General features: G+C 39.2%; 1 protein-coding gene across 3 annotated transcripts in view; it reads right to left on the bottom strand.

Moving 5' to 3' along the window:
- ZNF438 (zinc finger protein 438) overlaps positions 1–16321 on the bottom strand; it is a 174956-nt gene that overhangs the window by 121464 nt on the left and 37171 nt on the right. For all 3 annotated transcript variants that reach the window (XM_054716603.1, XM_054716602.1, XM_054716601.1), the window contains one exon: positions 13916–13975. The gene's annotated coding sequence lies outside the window, so the exon portion shown is untranslated. The remainder of the gene's footprint in view (positions 1–13915; positions 13976–16321) is intronic.

The following is a 16321-nucleotide window of genomic DNA, read 5'->3' on the forward strand; positions in this document are numbered from 1 at the left end:
CCCCCGGGTTGCCGCTCTCCCGGCCATGCCCCCCTAGGTTGCTGATCTCCCCAGGGACCCCCCGGAGAGGCTGGATGGGCCCGGCCACGCCCCCCCGGGGTGCCGATCGCCCCAGGGACCCCCGGGAGCGGCTGCATGGGCCCAGCCACGCCCCCCCAGGTTGCCATCTCCCCAGGGACCACCGGAACTAAGAGGACTGGGCGCCGCCATCTTGATCTTCTCAACGGCCGGATAGGCCACCCGGAGTCCCGACCCCCAGCCTCCCGCTGGCCCAATCGTGGGCATAGCGGAGGTGCGGTCAATTTGCATGTTTCTCTATTATAAGGTAGGATGACATGAGAATGTACATAGAGAGCCCTAAAGATACCAACAAAAAACTACTGGAACTTTTAAATGAATTCAGTAAAGTAGCAGGATATAAAATAAACATCCAGAATCAGTGGCATTTTACACACTAATAATGAATTATCAGAAAGGGAAAATAAGAAAACAATCCCATTTAAAATAGCAAGAAAAAAAAAATACTTAGGAATAAATTTAACCAAGGATGTAAAAGACCTATACAGGCAGTCCTCGGGTTACGTCGGACTGGTTGTACGTCGTTTCGTGGTTACGTCGCCATCTCCCATTTATTTATAAAAAAAAAAAGTTCTGTCATTTCGACGTATGTACATATATGCTTTTATGTTTTCTATTATTTATTTACCACAAGTAAAGGTCAGGAATTGTTATCTTTATTTTAATTTTTTTTTACTGTTCCACTTCATTACTGCTGTGTATGTGCCCCATGTGAATGACGTAGGTGCTTATGCAGGTGGGTTCCGACTTAAGGCAGAAATCGCGTTATGTTGTGCAGCCGTAGGAACGGATCTCCGACGTAACCTGAGGACCTACTGTACTCAGAAAATTATAAGACACTGAAGAAACTGAAGAAGACACAAACAAGTGGAAGCATGTACCATGTACATGGATAGGAAAAATTAACGTAATTAAAATGTCCGTACTACCCAAAGCAATCTATAAATTCAATGTAATTCCTATCGAGATACCAATGGCACGTTTCACAGAACTAGAACAAATATTCCAAAAATTTATATGTAACCACAAAAGCGATAGCAATCTTGAGAAAGGAGAACAAAGTGGGAGGAATCAAGCTACCTGATATTAAACTATACTACAAGGCCAGAACAATCAAAACAGCATGGTACTAGCATAAAAACGATATATAGAGAACCCACAAATAAACCCATGCCTTTATATGAATTACTATTTGACAAAGGAGAGAAAAACATACAATGGGGTAAAGACAGTCTGTTCAATAAGTAGTGCTGGGAAAATTGGATAGACATATGAAAAAAAAAAAAGGAACTAGACCACTTTCTTACACTATACACAAAAATAAACTCAAAATGGATTATTAAGACTTAAATGTTAGACCCAAAGCCATAAAAATCCTGGATTCTCTATTCTGTTCCATCAATATAGGTCTTCCTTAGGCCAACACTACCTTGATTACTTTAATAAGAAAGTTTTAAAATGTAAAGGAAGTCTTGAAGTTAGGTAGTAAAAACCTTCTAATACTGGTCTTTTTTGTCATTTTTTTTTTTTTACTTTTCTAGGGCCTTTTATTTCCATATAAATGTTAAATTTCGTTGCTAGTATATAGATTATATAGATCAATGGAAATACATATACAGTTGATTTTATGTATTTACCTTGTATCCTGAAATCTTGATAAATCCAATTACAAATGCTAATGGCTTTTTGGAGATTTATTAGCATTTTCTTTAGACATGATCATGTCTGCAAATAGAGTTTCCACTTCTGCCTTGCCAATCTATATGACATTTGTTACTTCTTATTGCCTATTACACTGGCTGGGACTTCCATTACAATAATAGATAGACAGAGGGAGGAGAGTTGTCATACCTGATTTGTTTCCTATCTTAGGGAAAAAGGCATTTTATCTTTTAACATTAAATGAGATTTTAGCTAAAAATTAGTTATAGATTAATTTTATCAGGTTATGTTCCTTCTGTTTCTGGTTTTGAGATTTTATCATAAATTGAATTTAGTCCAATGTTTTTTATGCAACTACTGACAGTATTATATAGTCCCTCCACTTTTTTTTCTGTTAAAGTGATAATTTATGTTAGTGGATTCTCCAATGTTAAACCAACCTTGCATCCCTAGAATAAACCCATTTTTTATATATACTGCTGGATTTTATTTGCTAATGGTTAAATTTTTCATCTATGTTCATGAAAGATATTTGTTCACAGTTTTCTTTTCTTATAATGTCTTTACCTAGTTTTGGTATTAGTGTAATCCTGGTCTCCTAAAATGAACTGAAAAGTGTTCCTTCTTCCTCTATTTTCTGAGTTATTTCTCCTTTAAATATTTGATAAAATTCATCAGTTAAAACTTGTCTTTTGTTGGATTATTTTTAACAATTTCATTATTAGTTATAACTCTTTTTCAAGAACCTTTTTAGTGGATGCTTTTTGTTACTATAATCCACCTTCAAAAATATTAGATCACTTCATGTAGAAGACCCCTACCATCATATACTTCCCTTTCCCCACCCCATTCTGTGAGTTTTGTTGTCATACATTTTAATTTCACATATATTATAAACCCTACTAAATGGACACTGATATTATTTTCTGGTTTAAACAGTCAGTTACCTTTTAAAGAAAGTCAAAGAGGAAGAAACAATCTGTTTTATATTTATCCACATATGAATCATTTCTACCATTCTTTATTCCTTTGTATAATCCAAATTTCCATGTGGTATTATTTTTCCCTTTTGCTTGAAGAACTTCCTTTAATATTTCTTGTAATGTAGATCTTCTGGTCATAAGTTGTATCAGTTTTTGTCTAAAAATGTTCTTATTTCTCCCTCCTTTATTTTCTTAAGTTTTATTGGATATAAAATCCAAGGTTGACAATTCTCTTAGCACCTGAAAAATGCCATTAAATTGCATTTTGGTATGCACAGTTTCTGATGACAAGTTTGTTGCCATTCTTAACTTTATTTATTTGTAGGTCATGTCTTTATTTTTCTCTACCTAATTGTAAGAGTTTTTCTTTATCACTGAATTTAAGCATTTTTCTTATAGTGTTTTGAGGTGTGTGTGTGTGTGTGTGTGTGTGTGTGTGTGTGTGTCTTATCTGGGGTATAACTTTCTTGGATCTGTGGGTTTATAGTTTTCGTCAAATTTGGGGAAATTTCAGCCATTACTTATTTAAATATTTTTTCTCTTTCACCCTCCCCCCAAATCTGAGACTCAACTTACACTTATGTTAGACCCATGGCTATTAGCCTATAGGACACCAAGTTGCTGTACATCTTTTTCAATTTCTTTTCTCTCTATGCTTTTGGTTAAATTCTTACCATGTTTTCAAGGTCACTGATCTTGTCTCCTGAAAGATTTAATCTGCACTTAATCCCATCTAGAAAAATTTTCATTTCAAGTTACTGTACTTTTTATCTCTGGATGTTCCAATTTTTTTTCATTTTTATATTTTCTATTTCATTCCTCATTATGCTTATATATATGTGGACCAGATCTACAATAGTTGTTTTAATGTACTTATCTGCTAATTCTATCATCCCTGTCATTTCAGGGTCTATTTCTGTTGTCTCCTGTTATGGTATTTTTCTCCTACTTCTTTGTCTAGTAATGTTTAATTGGATGCAATTCACTGTGAACTTTATATTGCTGAGTGCTGGATTTTTTTGTATTTGTTTAAAGAGTGATGGAATTCTTCTGGAAGATAGCTACTTGTGAATTAATATGATTCTTTTAAGGCTTGGTTTTAAGCTATCTTAGGGTTTGTATAGAGGAACCTTTATTCTAGGGCTCAATCTTACACTGACTTGGTATTATTTCATTTATCAAGTTGTACTTGCCAGCTTCTTGGGGTTTCATTTTATGTATGCAAAGTTTGGTATTAAACCAGATGCTCAGGAGCACCCCTAGACTGATTCCAGGAATTCCTCCTCTTCCCAACAAACTCCTCTCCAGGAGGTGACGTTTTAAAAGAACCAGGCTCTTCTGTTCTGTCTCCTTATTACTTCCTTCCCTGCTCCATAGTGAGGGTTAGGCACTTCACTTCTAAATTCAGGTTGCTGAACTTTAAAGGTCGAAAGAAGAACAGATCTCCTAAAAACCTGCTAGGTTAACCTTACTAAAAGAAGGCAAGGTTAAAAAAAAAAGGTACTTATTTTATATTTACAGGAATTAAATAAAATAAAAAACCAACCATAGATTTTGCCTCTCCAGAAGCTTATGCAAAATATATACCAGTAAATATTGGAAAATGGAATGTTTCCACATCTAACCCATAATTATTCATAAAAAGTATTTCGTTACCCCCTTTCTTAAAAATATTTGCCTTTTATTATCTTTGTTGGCAGATGCTCTGAAACCCTAAAGAAAAGCCCCCACTAAACCTTTAAATAGCTTATGCATTTTTTGAGAAAAATAATGGGGGAGGTTGAAGAGAAGTATGCAGGTGGCAGAAAGCAAATGTTTCCTCTAAGCTCTGTTGTAATAAATCAAGTTTGAGTGTATCGTTATCTAAAAGTTTTAATAATGTTAATAATAATAAACTATGTCTAGAAAATTATGCAGGCATATTACTGAAAACTGAAACATGCCAAATATATAAAGATAAAAAATATACCATCTATAAACCTATCACTCAGAGGATAACAACTGTTAATATCTGCCATATCTCCTCAGAGTTTTGATAAGCAGATACTTACTTACATACATACATACATACACACACACACACACACACACACACACTTCATTTAAATTGAGATAATAGTGCAGATATCATTTTTTAAATTTCCTTTTAATTATGTTGTAAGCATAATTGCGAGTCACTGAATGTTATTTAAAAACACAATTCTTAACCAGGGACTGGACTAGTAAAATGAATTTTTAGGGGTGAAATAGGCAGGTTTAGGAAATTTTAAAAATTAAGGAGTCCATGGAAAAAACACAGTGCTACAGAGTTGCAAAAGAGTACATTTCCATAAGACAAGGGAACTGGGAGTAGCAAAAAGTACATATTTACAGAACAAAGGGAAGGAAATCTCTCATTCAAAGAAAGAGGAAAAAAAGCCCAGAGGGACTAGAACAATAAGGGAGAAGACAGAGGAAATGTCATGTGAGACTTGAACTCTGGAGTTGCTATAGTGACCAAATTAGAAGGGGATAGTGACCAATCAGAGGGGATATCAAAGCACAAAGATCTGCAGCCTTTAAAAACCTTAGGAAAAAGGGACTCAGTGGGACTCTTTCCTCCTCCCCAAGTGGGAGTCTGTGCTTGTTTCTCAAAAAATGTCCACCTTTATTATACCACCTTTCATCTGTGGTTCCATTCTTCAACTCCACTGGACAAAAGCCTGGGAAAACCATCCTGCCCAGGGGAACACCACGCGTTCCAGTCCAAATTTCCCGTATCACTAGGAAAAGGTAAGTGGAGCATCTTAGGTGCCCCACACATCTCTTCCTAGTCCCAGACCTATTCCTAACAAACACAGAATATGAATGTATTGAAATTCTTGCTGTGGGGTCCATGGATCAACAGCATCAGCATTACCTTGGAATTTGTAAGAAATGTACCACAGATTTAATCAAAATCTACATTTTAACATGATATCCAGGTGATTCATATGTACATTATAGTTTGTAAAGCAGTGGGAATCCAGAGTTATTACATTCTCTGAAATTTGAGGTATAAGAAATCAGTTAACCAGGTTTCTTAGAATTATGAGTTAAAGAATTAAAGGATCAAAAATAACAGGTAGTTATACAACTAAATTTGAATCCCAGCTATAACAAAACAAACTATGTAACTATGAGAAATGATGCAACCTATCCAAGACATAGTTTCCTCATCTGTTAAATCAGAATTATAATAGTATTTCCCCCACAAGGTTGCCATGAAGATTAAATGAGCTAAAATACATAATGCACTTAGAACACTTAGTGTTATTTATGTGTTTGCTATTATCATTAAGAGGAAAAACAAGTAAATAGAGGCGCTAAGTAAACCTAATATACCACTTTAAGGTCTGAACTTTCAGACATCAGATATATGTAGTTTAAAAACCTCTTTCACTTCATTCCTGGTTCTCAGATCCGCTGTTAAGTAGCTGAGTTTGGCAGAGAGAAGTGTACAAGAGCCCAACACAGCCAGAGTGGCTCAGTTGGCTAGGCATTGTCCTGTGCACAGAAAGGTTGTGGGTTTAATTCCTGGTCAGGGCATGTATCTAGGTTGCAGGTGAGGATTAAAAAAAAAAAAGACAAGTGCACTACATTTGACGACTGCTTTCCCCCTGGCTGTTGGCTTTAAAAGGATTGTGGATATGTTAGTTTTCTGCTAAAGCAGAAAATCAAAAATTATCCTCAATTGCCTAGGTACAAGACATCAAGAACCATGATAGTTATGTAATGTTTCTGTTATCTTTAGAACCAAGAAGGTATGACTGTCTATCTCACCTCCTAGGAGGATCCCTGGCTCAAGTCAAGACAGGAATATCAATACAGGAAATAATCCAAATTGTTTGTTTTGGTTAGAATAGCAGTTTTGTTTAAGTGAAATCTAAATAGTGGCCAGGAAAAAAAAGAGTCAATCTAAAAGACAGAGATAGAAATAATGGGAAAGGGGGCAGCAAAATCAGAAACCAGGGGACAACAGAGAAACAAGAAGACACTCAAGGTGAAAACATGTTAAGGGGTTCAGGCCTTCCTTAAAAGTTGGAACAGTGTATTCATCAGGATGCTGATTCCGTACATCGTGCCAAGCATATGCTAGTTTGGGGCAGGCCCTGGTGTTGCAAGAAGCAATGACTGGCTGGATGCAACTTTTATATAAGTCATCCTTTAGTACTAACTACCAAAGCAATCCTATCTAATAAAAATGTAATATGCAAACTGACCATCACTCCAACACACAAGATGGCCGTCCCCATGTGGTCAAAGATGGCCATCCCCATGTGGACAAAAGATGGCCACCATAAGATGGCCAGCAGGGGAGGACAGTTGTGGGCAACCAGTCTGGCAGGGGAGGGCAGTTGTGGGGGGGACCAGGCCTGCAGGGGAGGAGAGTTGAGGGGGGGGACCAGGCCAGCAGGGGAGAGCAGTTAGGGGTGACCAGGCCTGCAGGGGAGGGCAGTTGGGGGCAATCAGGCTGGCAGGGGAGGGCAGTTAGGGGCAATCGGGCCAGCAGGGGAGGGCAGTTAGTGGTGACCAGGCCGGCAGGGGAGCAGTTAGGCGTCGATCAGGCTGGCAGGGGAGTGGTTAGGGGGTGATCAGGCTGGCAGGCAGAAGCAGTTAGAGGCAATCAGGCAGGCAGGCAGGCGAGTGGTTGGGAGCCAGCAGTCCTGGATTGTGAGAGGGATCCCAGATTGGAGATGGTGCAGGCTGGGCTGAGGGACACCCCACACACAAACACCAATGCACGAATTTCATGCACCGGGACTCTAGTCTATACTAATAATAGAGGAATATGCAAATTGTCCGGGACGCCATCACAGTAACAGTAACAGTAACGACCAAACAGCAGGCTGCATGGGGCGACCAGGCCGGCAGGGGGAGCAGTGAGGGGCGATCAGGCCAGCGGGTGGACAGGGAGCAGTTAGGGGCAACCAGGCTGGTGGGGGAGAGCAATTGGAGGCCGGCAAGAGGCGGGGGAAGTAGAGTGCAAACAGGCCAGCAGGGGCTCAGTTAGGGGCAATCAGGCCAGCAGGCAGAGGTGGTTAGGAGTGATCAGGCTGGCAGCGGGGGCAGTTAGGGGTGATCAGGCAGGCAGGCAGGTGAGCAGTTAGGAGCCAGTGGTCCTGGATTGTGAGAGGGATGTCCAGCAGTCAGACATCCCCTGAGGGGTCCCGGATTGGAGAGGGTGCAGGCTGGGCTGAGGCGACCCCCCATGCACAAATTTCATGCACCGGGTCTCTAGTAAAATATAAAATACTTTAGTATTACAGAGACCCTGAAAACCATTCTTTACTATATCATTAATTCCAAGTGCCACAGTTCAATGGTTACAGGAAACTTGAATTTGCATGAATAGCCTTATTCAGGTCCAACTGAAAGCATTTATAACTTTAAGTTCTCTATTACTTAAATCATTATTTTTGCCTTTCTAAGATAAGATAAGGAAATGACTATTTCACCCTCAATGAAACATCCAAACATAGTCACTACTTCTCAAAGTGCTTCTGGTTTAAGGCCAAGGATGAGGTGAAGTTTCCATTGCTAGCAAAATCTGACCAAAGGCTATTTCCAAATATCATATTCCTTACCTCTACAACTCAGGAAAATTTTGATTAACAACTAAAATCTACTAGGGAACTTGTCTAGTATGTACATATTGCTTATTTTAGACCTGAAATCAATCAAAATAAGTTTTATATTAAAAATGAGAGAACAAAATGTCTCAAAGTAATCAATTCCTTAGATGAGGACTTGGCCAATCTGACTGGAAATCAAACTTGATATTAGCTCTTCTTTCATCTCAAATATTGGAAACTTCACCTATAAGTGCTTCATACTTCATTGGTGAAATTGGTAAATGTTTCCAATATAAATACCAGCAGATTAATCTGAGAAGAAATTAAAAATAATTACTCTGAAAAAAAATATTCTAAAAGATATCATCTCACCATTGGGAAGATCTTAGAAATCAACTGTCCCCTCCTCCACTTCAGAATAATAGTTTTCCTCCACCACATCTCACGAGGGGACCACCCCAATTTTTATACCCCAAAGAAAAGCAAGAAGGCACTGTCCTATGAAGCAGCTCAGCCTATTTTCATGCTGATATGACTGTTACCAATGTATTCATTATAGTGCTCATTAAACTGAGCAGAAATCTCTCTCTGTCACTTCTCTCCACTGATCTAGCTATGTCTTTCTATAGCACTAAATCTTCAGACCCTCTTACACTTGAAACCAATTCACATGAGAGAAACTTGGAATAATAAAACCATAACATTTATAGCATGACCTCTCCTACTAGGGTCTCTGTGCTAAAAAGCTTTGCATATGTACTTTTCTTCTCTTTAAATCTACCTCCACTTGTAAAAGGCTAGAGGCTGAACTGTTTAGAATGATGGTGTAGAGTAGGGGAGTAGGAGCGATTTATGTGATTCCAAATGGACTTGGAGAATTTAAAGAAAAGCAAGAAGGCACTTGTGGCTAGATCAGTGAGTAAGACAGAATGGTAGAATGTAAGTCAGCAAGGAGAGCATGTAGGGTCTGGTAAAACATGGTGAGACTTGGGGTTTTATACTGATGTGATGGATAGCCACTAAAGGGTTCTGAACAGGGCAATGACAGCAACTGCTTAACATTAAAAAAAAAAAAAAAAAAAAAAAAAAAAAAACCCCACACAAAACACTTTTGTTCCTACATGGAAAACTGATTGGAGAGGTTCAGGGAGGAGATAAGGAGAGCCAGTTATTACTATCATCTAGGAACATATAATGGTGATTATAAGTTACTAGAGGCCCAGTGCATGAAATTCTTGCACTTGGGGGAGAGGAGGGCATCCCTCAGCCTGGCCTGCACCCTCTCACAGTCTGGGAGCCCTTAGGGGATGTCCAGCAGTCAGACATCCTTAGCACTGCCGCGGAGGTGGGAGAGGCTCCAGCCACCGCTGCTGTGCTCACCTGCCATAAGCCTGGATTCTGGCTGAGCGCTCCCCCTGTGGGAGCACACTGATCACCAGGGGTCAGCTCCTGCGTTGAGCGCCTGCCCCTTGGTGGTCAGTGCGCATCATGGTGACTGGTCATTTGGCTGTTCAGTTGATTTGCATATTAGCCTTTTATTATACAGGATATTCAAGTAGTAGTAGCGGGGTGGCAGCAGTAAAGGGGGATTTTGGACATATTTTGAAAAAAGGACATTTAAGCCTTACTGATGGGCTGGATGTAGATTAAGAAGAAAAGAGAAAAGTCAAAGATCTAGCTTTTGGCCTGAGCAACTGGGTGGATCATTTACCAAGATGAAGGAAGAGGAGGCAGAAACAGGATTTGGGAGGGGATTTCAAGAGTTCTATTCCAAACATGCTAAGTTTGAAATGTTTATTAGACTTTCAAAAGGAGATGTTGCTAAGCAGACATAGATATGAGCCTTGAATACATGGGAGAGATCAAGGCAAAGAAATAAGTTTGGGAGGACAGGTGGCATTTAAAGCAAAGGATCACATGAGATCACATAGAGAATAAATGTAGAAGGTGGCCAAGGACTGGGCCCTGAAGAATGCCAACTTTTGGAAAACATGAAAAAGAGGAAACAGAAAGGGAAATTTTATATGTATCTTATGTTTTCAAGTATAAGAGGGACTAGAGATTTAGAACTACAGAAAGGCATAGATAGATGGGGAAGTTAGAGATTTCTGTTCAGCGTAATAAGCACTATAATGAATAAGTTGCTAACTTATCCTTACTCAAAAGGCAGTTGAAATTATTTTATATCTACACATTATAAAGTCCATAGCCAGTCATCATAATCTTCAAAAACCACCTTTCAAAGTCATGTGCCTATTCTATTTCTGACTCCTGCCTATTGACTGAGTCTGGATAGCCGCATTTTATGTGTCAGCTGCTCAATTGTTCCATCCCTAAACTCTGGCATGTGTCCTAACTTCTGGATCCAAGTACTCACCCCAACTAACAACTTCTAGTGGCTCAACACTGTGACCAGGAGACACACTGAGATCATATTCTCCAGAGCTGCCAAAAGTTCTTGGCACATGATCAATGAAGCACACAGTAAGTGAGTATTCAGCAATTAGTCAGGTGACAGAGAACAACTAACATATTAGGGAACTGCAGAATGAGCCAGATCAAGGTTGAAATAGAGAAATGGAGATTGTACTCCAGACTAGTTAACCCATGGGAAAATTTAATCTCAGTTACCCAATGTGATCAGACATCCTTTTATCCAGAAGAACTAAAGTATCTGAAGTTTACCATGCGTTCAAGGATTCAGAATTTCCTGGAAGCTGGTAATATTATGAACCAAACTGTAGGTACAGCCACCAGGGGCACTTGTTCTTTCTGCCCCATACCCTCAGGGTTAGCCTGAAGACATCTGTTAGTCTCTCAGCCTCATCTATACAGGGAATTCTAAACTATCTCATAGGTATTTGTGAAGATTAAATGAGATCATCCTATATAATAAAAGCCCAGTGAACATAACGGCGGAACAGCCGGAACGACCGCTCGACCAGTCGCTATAAGGTGAATTGACCATCTCTTGGTCCCTCCCTCCAGCCTGCAGGCTCTGATCACAGCATGGCGAACAGGGAACCATGAGGAACCGGGTGGGTGGTGGTGGGGGGCGGGACTGGGGACTGGTGAGTGGGTGGAATGGCCAACCTCTTGGTCCCTCCCCCCAGCCCACAGGCTCCAATTGCAGCATGCCAAATGGGAATAACGGGGAACTGGGTGGGTGGCTGCAGGGCGAACTGGGGGCTGGCAAGCGGGCAGAAGATGGCCCTGATCATAGGCTAGGCCTAGGGACCCTACCTGTGCACAATTTCGTGCGCTGGGCCTCTAGTCTATATATATATGAAAGCCTAATATGCTAAGTGTCTGACTGATAGGTCGACTGTTTAGTTGACCACTTGACCAGTCGCTATGACATGCATTGACCACCAGGGGACAGATGCTCCAACTGGAAGGTTAGCTTGCTACTGGGGTCCGGCCGATGGGGACTGGGTGAGACGGGCTGGACATGCCCTAGAGCCCTCGTGCGGTTCCTCCCTGGTTGGCCAACCTCCCGCGGTCCTTCCCCAGCCAGTCGACCCCCATTGTCCCAAACAGGACTGGGAAAGACGGCTCGATCAGTCCTGATCTCCGGCCAGGCCGAGGAACCGCACCCATGCACGAATTCGTGCATCAGGACTCTAGTTGTAAATAAAGTGCCTGGTACATAGAAAGTGCTCAACACATTTTAGCTATTCTCATTTATACTTTAGATTATCACAAAGTGACAGTCAGCTGAATAATAAAGCACGTCTCTAAAAGCAACACTTTTAACACTCTTCTAGCATAGAAGAATGATAAAAAGTGTGTTTTTTTTTTTAGTTGTATAAACTGGTATATAATCAATAACATTTAAACTCCCCTGAAAAAAAAAACTCTCCTCCATTTTTCTAAACTTCTTTACCAAGGTTGGCACAGTTATGTTACACAACTAAGAAGTAAAGGTGTGAATTCTATTAACATGAGATTGATAACAACAATTCTGAATAAATATCAAGCAAAAACAGAACTTTCCAAGCCTAACAATTATTCTGTAAGAGTCATTCAGGACCAGGTCTTTTGTTGTAAATGTCTAAGTATAGTGTATTTCTATTTCCCTGTATGAAAGTTAAGTTTAACTAAAATCATTAAAGTTGGCAATAGAAGCAGGAAACCATTTATAAGGAAAGCATGGCTACTTTACTTTTATTAATGAAAAGTTATATAAGAGTTTCAGAGTTCCCTTCTTATACTCTTTTAATATTTATAGAAATTTAAAAGAGTTATACTACTAGAGTTCATTTTGGAAACTGATCATTTCTATTATCTGATAGGAATAAATTATTTTAGTGCAATTATGGAAATGGTTATTTAAGAGTTATACTCATCTTTATTCATGATCTTTAACAACAACAGGTCATCTGTATCTAGTACTTGATCTTCAAGCTCAAATAAGTGTGACTGAACCAAACTACACTAAGAGAGTCTCAACTACAAACCACTGAGTCACATCACTAGTCCTTTTGTCACTAACAGTAAAAAAAAGAAAAGAAAACAGTGTTCTGGAAACCATTTAAAGGACCTGCTTGTGATAACAGAAAGTGCTGTACTAAACTACTGAAGAACACACAAGTACCTAGAAGGACTCAGACCAAAGTTGTAGCCAAGTACAAGAATGTGTTCATGAGCACCCATACCACTGTCCAAAAAATAAAGTCCTACACCTCTTATGAAATCTATGGTTGCATATTTCCCTATATCTCTATTCATGAAGTTTGGATTTTTAAAAAGATAATAATTTTGATTTTTCAAACTACTACATAGAAAAGTCACTTATAATTTCAAATCAATAAACCTTGATATTTTTCTGCTTTAATTAAATTTTTGTTTTGGAATAATTTTAGATTTACAGAAAAGGTGCAAAAATATTATAAAGAACTTATATACCCTTCACCCAGTTTCACCTACCATTAACATCTTACATAACCATGGCTTTGTCAAAACTAAGAAACTAACATTAGTACATTACTATTAACTAAGCTACAGACTTTATTTGGATTTTCCTCATGGATATCTTTTATCAGTTCTAAGATCCAATCCATGGTACCACACTGTATTTAATGACATGTTTTTAGTGCTTTACGTTTTAGAACATGCTAAACTTGTGTGTCTTATTAACAATGTCCTAATTATAATTATTATAAAAATACAGACTTGCCCTAACCAGTTTGGCTTGGTGAATAGAGCACTGGCCTGTGGACTGAAGGGTCCCAGGTTCAATTCCGGTCGGTCAAGGGCATGTACTTTGGTTGCGGGCACATCCCCAGGAGGTGTGCAGGAGGCAGCTGATCAATGGTTCTCTCCCATCAATGTTTCTAACTCTCTATCCCTCTCCCTTGCTCTCTGTAAAAAATCAATAAAATATATTAAAAAATGCAGCTCCTTGGAAAATATGATTTATTGTATGATAGGGAAATGTTACATTATGATTAACGTAAACATGACATTTCTATTAATGTTTCATTGAGAAGAAAAAAGGTAAATCTCTAAAGATATGCTCCATTGTTCACTTTGTCAGGAAACTGTTAGATCAAATTACTTTCAGAAATATTTCTTCAAAAAATGCTTGTCACTTACCTATCTCTCAAGGCTCCAGTAAAAAGTCATAAGATATGTGGTAAATTCTTTTAATTAATCCTGTAATAAAATATAAAGTATTATTATAATCATATTCAAATAATCAATTTTTATCAAATATATGTAAAACTACTTTTCTTTCATTCCAAAATTTCATTTTTAATTACTATATAATCTTTTTATTAAGATAACAAAAGAACTAATTTAATGGAGAATAATTCCATATGTGAATTATATGTCTTTAAAAACAAAGGCATGCTATCAAGATACCCCAATGGCATAGTTCATAGAATTAGAACAAATATTCCAAAAATTTGTATGGAACAACAAAAGACCCCACATTGCTACAGCAATCTTGAAAAAAAAGAACAAAGTGGGAGGAATTTCACTATCTTACATCAACCTTATATCAAACTATACTACAAGGCCATAGTAATCAAAACATCATGGCACTGGCATAAAAACAGACATATAGATCAATGAAAAGAATGGACAGCCCAGGAATAAACCCATACCTTTATAGAGAATTAATACTTGACAAAGAAGGTAAAAACACAATGGGGTAAAGACAGTCTATTCAATAAATGGTGCTAGGAACACTAGACAGTTACATGCAAAAAAAAAAAAAAAAAATGAAACTGAACCACCTTCTTACACCATCCACAAGAATAAACTCCAAATGAATGAAAGACTTCAATGTTAGTCTTAATTGGTTTGGATCAGTGGATAGAGTGTCGGCCTGTGGACTAAATGGTCCTGGGCTCAATTCTGGTCAAGGGCACATGCCTGGGTTGTGGGCTTGATCCCTAGTAGGAGGTAAGCAGGAGACAGACAATCAATGATTCTCTCTCATCATTGATGTTTCTCTCGCTCCTTCTCCCATCCTCTCTAAAATCAATAAAAATACATATTAAAAAAATAAAAAATAAATAAAGACTTCAATGTTAGACTTGAAACCATAAAACTTCTAGAAGAAAACATAGGCAGTAAAATTTCAGACATTCCTCAGAGTGATATTTTTTCTGATATATCTACTTGGACAAGAGAAACAAAAAAATAAATAAATAAATGAGATTACATAAAACTAAAAAGCTTTTGCACAGCGAAACCATCATCAAAATGAAAAGACAAGCCACTCAATGGAAGAACATATTTGCTGATACATCTGATAAGATGTTACTATTCAACGTTTACAAATCTACACTAAGAAAAGAGAAACATGCAAATTAACCATACCTCCGCTATGCCCACAAGCCAATCAGGAGTGAGTATGCAAATTAACCCAACCAAGATGGCTGCAGCCACGGAGCGAGCAGGAGGCTTGGGTTTCCCCAGCAATGGAGGAAGTCAAGCTTCCTGGCCAGCCCTGGCCTCCGCGCAAGGCTACAAAGTTTTAGAATAAGAATATGGTGGCAGAATAGACAGACGTGTTCTGAGACTTGTCCCGGAGCAAAAGAAGGAGCAGCTGAGGGTCGCACAGGGAGTGTTTGTTGGCAAGGTAAGGGAGAGCTAAACTCCAGGAGAAGGTAGGTGACTGCTGGATGGGGTTCCCCTGACCGGGCAGCCCCCACTTCGGCTGCGGCTGAATCCCTCCCGGAGCTAAGGGCTCAGAAGGGGAAACCTCGCCATTTTGAAATGGAAAATGGATCTTATCAGAAGCCTGAAAATCCACAACTGCAGCAACCACTGAACAGCTGGGAGCCCCAGAACACCAGTCCTCAATTGGCACAAACATGCGGATTCAAAGGAGCTCTTCACTCCACCACGGAAAGGTCAGATTTCACCGGGGATAAGGAGAGAGAGAACTACATAACCAGACATCCGGAGAAGAGAGACCATGGGGAGACAAAGAAACAGCCCACATATTAAGGAAAAACAGACATCACCAGAAAAGGAAGTAAACGAATTAGAGGCAAGCAACCTATCAGACAAAGAATTCAGAGAAATGGTCATAAGGTGGCTGAAAAGAATGGATGACAAATTCGACAATATGAGTAAGAACCAAGAGGAAATGAAAAGAACCAAGAAGAAATGAAAAATGACATCGCTGCTGTAAAGAACTCAATAGAAAGCATCAAGAGTAGACTAGAAGAAGCAGAGGACCGCATCAGTGAGCTAGAAGACAAGATGGGAAAAAATAACCAAGTAGAGCAGCTTCTAAAAAAAAAATTAAAAAGTAGGAGGAGAGCCTAAGGGAACTTTGGGACAACATGAAACAAAACATGGTGGCCGATCATGCTGGCTGGAGTCGCTCTGATCGGCGGGTGGCCAGAGGAAAACTGCTGCTGGCTAGAGGCACTCTGAAGGGCGTGTGGCCAGAGAAAAACTGCTGCTGGGGGAAAACTGGTGCCAGGCAGCCAGGTGAAGGAAAAGTCTATTGCACAAAACTTCGTGCAATGGGCTTCT

Source organism: Eptesicus fuscus, chromosome 5 (genome assembly GCF_027574615.1).
Source record: "Eptesicus fuscus isolate TK198812 chromosome 5, DD_ASM_mEF_20220401, whole genome shotgun sequence".
Taxonomy (NCBI): Eukaryota; Metazoa; Chordata; class Mammalia; order Chiroptera; family Vespertilionidae; genus Eptesicus; species Eptesicus fuscus.